Source organism: Octopus bimaculoides, chromosome 5, assembly GCF_001194135.2.
Source record: "Octopus bimaculoides isolate UCB-OBI-ISO-001 chromosome 5, ASM119413v2, whole genome shotgun sequence".
Taxonomy (NCBI): Eukaryota; Metazoa; Mollusca; class Cephalopoda; order Octopoda; family Octopodidae; genus Octopus; species Octopus bimaculoides.
In genome coordinates this window covers 65,742,645-65,748,499 of record NC_068985.1, presented here as the reverse complement: position 1 = coordinate 65,748,499, position 5,855 = coordinate 65,742,645, and the positions used below count along the sequence as shown (strand labels likewise).

General features: G+C 37.4%; 1 protein-coding gene across 5 annotated transcripts in view; it reads left to right on the top strand.

Moving 5' to 3' along the window:
- Nucleotides 1-5,855, top strand: part of LOC106872169 (uncharacterized) — a 127,580-nt gene that overhangs the window by 119,681 nt on the left and 2,044 nt on the right. The window contains exon 10 of one of the 5 annotated variants that reach the window (XR_008264109.1): nucleotides 3,099-3,407. The exons of the other annotated variants lie outside the window; for them this stretch is intronic. The gene's annotated coding sequence lies outside the window, so the exon portion shown is untranslated. The remainder of the gene's footprint in view (nucleotides 1-3,098; nucleotides 3,408-5,855) is intronic. 5 annotated transcript variants of the gene reach the window in all.

Below are 5,855 nucleotides of genomic sequence, written 5' to 3'. Positions count from 1 at the left end.
TGTGTGTGTGTGTGTGTGTGTGTGTGTGTGTGTGTGTGTGTGTGTGTGTGTGTGTGTATTTTTTATTGTGTCTGCGGGGAGTCATTCTCTTTTAGTACCTTATTATTTAATACACTCACCGGTTTGATTTCCACTCATTTACTTAATCATTTTTTTTGTTGTATAGTCGTGATCTAATGGAGCCTCCTAGCTTTTCAACGATCTTAATGTTGAGTTGAACCTCCTTCAGAGCTTTCCTATATCTTCAAGCTAGTTCTCCATGGGTTGTGGCCTCTACAAATATCACTCTTTGATATTTGTCGGCCTTGTACCATGTGTTTACCTTGTTTGCTTTGTCACAAACTCTTTGTATCCTATTCCAGTCTTTATTTCTATATCTAAGGCAGGTGCCACTGGTTTCATTACACATAATGCTATCTAACTTCTTTCTAGCTCCCCTGTATACCCAAACCCTATCTTTCTGATCATATCCAGAGAATTGCATGTGGTGCATGAAGTTCTGTACATGTTTCTTTGTTTTATAGGGTTTGCATAGTGGGAACACGTTATTCATTATCCTAACTAAGTCTGCTGTCAGTATGTTGATTTTCATGTTGTGTGACAAAACTGAGTTCTTGTGAACAAAATATTTAGAAACTATAGGTTTCATGTGATAGGAGTGGGGGAGTTGCACTCTGTTGTTCACAGTCTCTAATCAAAGTTCAGTATCAAGGACAGGGAGTCTATTGTTAAGGTGCCTAGTGGGATAATCTATAGTTACCTTGATACTTTGGTGGATGGAATTAGCTACATGCTGGATGCTCTCCTTTAGGCTCCTCTCGGTTTCTACATTACAGTTAATAGAGTTTGTCCTAACTAGAATATTAATGTTATCCACATACCTACAGTAAAGCAAAACAGTTGTGGATTGTTCTGCTAAGGATTGTTTAAGCTTTCTGTCCCACTTCTTTCAGTCATTAGACTGCAGCCAAGCTGGGGTACCGTCTTGAAGAATTTTTAGTTGAATGATTCGACCCCAGTACTTACAATACTTTTGCCGAACTGCTAAGTTTCTGGGACGTAAACAAATCAACACTTCAAGCAATAGTAGGAGGCAAACACAAACACACACACATATACACGATGGGCTTCTTTCAGTTTCTGTCTACCAAATCCACTCACAAGACTTTGGTCGACACGAGGCTATAGTGGAAGATACTTGCCCAAGGTGCCACGCAGTGGAACTGAACCTGGAACTATGTGGTTATGAAGCAAGCTTATCACACAGCCACACTTGTGCTTAGCCACACCTGCCCCACACACCAACAACACCCCACATCCCACACCACCCCACACCACACCACCACACCACACCACCACACCACACCACCACACCACACCACCACACCACACCACCACACCACACCACCACACCACACCACCACACCACACCACCACACCAGTCTTCTTTTAATTTCTTTCCATTACAAGACCGTATCTTGCGGACCATTGTGTAAAAAGAATGTAAACATATGAAGATAATCTAGAGCAGGTTAGTTTTTAATGAATACTGGAAGAGGCTTGAACTTAGGTACAGTAAAATTGAATTGTCATTGTTGAATGATCGATTTGCAATCAAAATCGAACAGTTGAAGTTCGTATGAATAACAAACTCATGACAGTTTATAAGAAATGTTTAACAAATAGAAAAAAACTCGTGTAAGAAAATACAGAGATAAGAAAGAATTAGAGAATAAAAATACTACTAGAGTTCATTAAAGAATGATGGAAGTGCAAGAAAGTGAAGAAACGAGAATACCAGTTAACCTGTGGGAACCATTTTTAGGTCTTTGCTACAACTAGTGTTTTCAGAATAAGGTTCCAAAATTGAAAGAATTTTGAAAGAATTAATGAATTACATGATAGAATTTTGAAAGAGTAAATGCATTCAAGATTAGCTAAGGAGACTATTAGCATACACCCTTATTTATACCTTTATTTACACTCTATATACCCTTATTTGTAAATATGTGGACAATGTAAGAGGTTCCAAGTAAGCAGCCCAGTTTCTAATCCTTTCCATAAGCGAATTCAATTTATTACACTGTTCTTTAGAAGACATAAACATAATTGAAACGAATTGCACGTCCATGTGATATTTTTAAATTATCATTTTATTTCTAATAGAGGCACGAAGTTAAACATTTGGTGAGGGAGGGATCAGTCAATTATATCGACCTCAGTATTAGGTTGGTACTATTACTATTAAGACTCTAAACTAGATTTCAAATCGAAACATTGCAAAATACCGCAAGGCATTAAAACTGCTCTGCTAATTTACTTTATTTATATCACGACTTACCTTTGAAAAGACATAAACGTTATCATTCTCCATTCTCTCTCTGAACTTGAGTCTTTCTCAATGCCTTTGAAAAAATGAAAGGTAAATTTTCCCAAGATAGGAAACTGGTCTACGCTATTAGTTTGTACACAGAAAAACGTTTAAAACTGTTCCTTACAGTCAGTAGATTCGTAGTTAATGACTCGGCAGTTGAGTTAAGTTAAGTATTTTGGTCATCGTCAAAACACCACTGGTCGTTCACTACCTATCATCCTTATTGATAGGCTTGCCTACATAAAACATATTTGAAGATCATCTGATTTAAAAGTTTAAAATTAGAAAATACAATTATTCACAGTTGTCAAATTTTATTGTAAGCTGTTAAAATCATGTATTCATATTATTACACGACATTTAGGCCAAAGCAGGACTTTCTTTGCGGTTACTTGATTTTTCAAGAAATATATGTCCTATATGTCAAAAGAAAAAGGACATTTTAGCCGGGATTCTCCTGGTCGAAGCGTCTTTGATCATAGTTGTTCTTTCAGGACCTCGGACTAAACAACAATAATCTTCGTTTTATCGATGGAAAAGGATGAAAAGTATATCACTTTCCCTCAACCTCTGTCAATCTGGTTTAATCTAAAAACTGGATACCAGAATAATATTTTTAGAGAGTCGCTTTAGTATTGTTAAATTCATAAATATTAGAACGTTTCAAATGAGTCGTATAATTTTTTATGACCGTAACATATTAATGAATATTATTTTTTAACAGAAAAATGTAAGTTGAAAATTCACAGAAGATATATTGCCTACCAAATCAAATTATTGGACTACACATCACATCGTCATGAACTCCAGTAAAAGCAAGGTAGCATATAACCGATTACCTTAACTAGCAATAGCTTTTACTTCAGTATCACTTTCGAGTAAGAAAGGATCCAATTTCGACTGGAGCAACAAAAATTAACTTCTGATCATTTATTGAATGACAACTTAATCCAACTCCGAAGACCCCATTACCTTTCAGAAGTTTTTGCTTTGTTTACCTTAAAAACATCACTACATGCGTATCCAATCAAAGGTACAAACTAATTGGCGAAAATGCTTTTAATTTCAATTTTCCATATATGCATCCTGTTCTGCAAGATCAGGATGAACATTGTGGTGTATCCTTTAGTTTAGACATAGATATTGACATAATTTCCGTTTCTATTAGTGTTTATGCACTCAACACTAACCAATCCGCCTTTGCTGTTGGTCCCTTTCCATGGTAACGGATTCACTCCGTAAAAAATATTTCAGTGAGTTAACTTCCTGCCAGGCGTTTCAGACACTTGTACTATTCTTCTAAGAGGAAGAGTACAGATTTCATACCATGGTTGAAAAATTACAGATGAATTATGGAACACTCCAAGTAGTAATGCTGGCAGATAGAGGTGGGATGGAGGGGAAACCGTCTGCAAGTGAGTTGCCCAGTTTGAATGATGCTGATTGAAATCCTTGAAACAGTACAAATTCTGGGAACCGCGTAGCATGTTACAAGAGAAAGTGTTGAACTTGCACTCGGTCTCGGCGCGTCTACAGTGTATGTGAATGAAACAAGAGGAGACCCCTGCAAAGTTTCGAGCCAGAGATGTATAAGTTGCTAAGTAAAGAGATTACAGCATAAAGCAGTGTGAAGTGATCGGAGCAAATTCTTGGAGTTTGTGTGTTTTGGTGTTATTAAAGAAATCGAAATCTTGTCGGTTAAGATTGTAAGAACGACCGTGCGAACCAAAAGGAGAAATGGTGACGAATGGAAAACAGGTTCCTTTATTAAACGCGTTACACGGTCGAACACAAAAATATAAAATTATAAATATGTTATAATTCTATAACATAGAGAACTTAGAAATGCCAGTAAAGAAAACGATATTGACACAACCGATAGAGATGAATAACAGTAAGATTTATTGGAGCATTAAACTGTATGTCTGTGTGTGAGTGAATGCGACATAATGAAACACAATATAAGACAGTCCATCATGTAAACAAAAGAGTGTGTGCGAGTAATACATGTATGTGAATGCGAGAGATACATAGTATTGATAAGAGTCAGTAACACGTATAATTTACCAGTTCTTAATTAGAGTACACAGTAGTAAGTGTCTGTATGTAAGAAGTTAAAGCGTTAGGGCAGAGCGATCACTCATCGTGATGTTAGGGCTTCTATGCCAGGCCGGGTTCTTAAATACAGATGTTCTTCGCAGGTGTCGGATTCTGGTTGTTATTTTCGTGGTCCAGAAATCACACAAACAGGGTCGAGAAGAGAAGCTGCGGTTAGCTGTTGGTAGCTTGTGTACGTGTAGAGTCATGTTGACGCTGGCGGCGATGCTGGTAGTCGTAGAGTCGTGTTGCTGCTGGCGATGTCGGGGCGATGCTTGTAGTTCGTAGTTGAACGATGGTGTTGTTGATGTCGTCGCTGGAACTGGCTGGCTGTGTTACGCGTGTGTGGTCAGCGGCCAGATCTAGGAGATCTGAGGCGCGACGAATTGGCGGGTATAATTTAGGCTATTTATAGGAAAATAGGGGCTCCAGGAAAGCATTAGAAGAAACACTCTCACGTGACCTTATTAGGGGCTACGGTTGGTCAGTTTGCGTCCTGACGGCAATGGAGTGGAGACAATTGCCGCGTAAATAAAAGTCAGTCAGGTGATGGACAGCTTATTAAAATGGGTAACTTTGGGTTGGCAAACTGAGTCATTTGAAGTACATGGAACGCATACAGTCGCGTATCGAAAGCGAGTTGCATACAAGAGTGAGAAGACTAAAACCATGATCAATGATGTGGCAACAGAATCTCAGGCTGAGGAAGTGTATATAATGGCAGGTTAGAAAAGGGAAAGTGTTTGTGGTGTAAATCCTAAGTAAATAGGTCAATAGCTTTAAGTTAGACATATAGTAAGATAGAGAGACTGCAATATATAGTATAGTAAAGTAAATTTGGCATCCAAGGAAAATGGTGGTCTACTACGGCAAAAGTTAATCCAAGAAGTTTGTAGATAAAAATATATTATTGGGAGTAGATTTGCAGTTAGGAATGTGAGTGGAAGGAAATTAGCTACCAAACGGAACTACAGAAATAGTAGGACGAGTAAAAAACGTACACTCCTACAAAAATTGCACATAAGCCACATATAGCATGCACTCTCTGTGTATTGTGTGATACACAATACGACTAACCATTATATATAATTACAAAACACATAGACATGCAGTCAATTATAATTTAGCTTGATCAAAACTGTTAAGAGTAAGATAAATGGATTCCTGTGACATTTATGCTTTTCTCAATAATATTAGAATAGATTATTTACATTTGACGGATATTTGTCCTCATCTTATTTGTTGCTAACACAACGTTTCGGCTAATTTATCCTCCAGCCTTCATCAGGTGTCTTGGGGAAATTTCGAACCTGGGTTCTCATTCCTAAGGTATTTTTCGATCTCATTATTATTATTATTATTATTATTATTATCATTATTATTA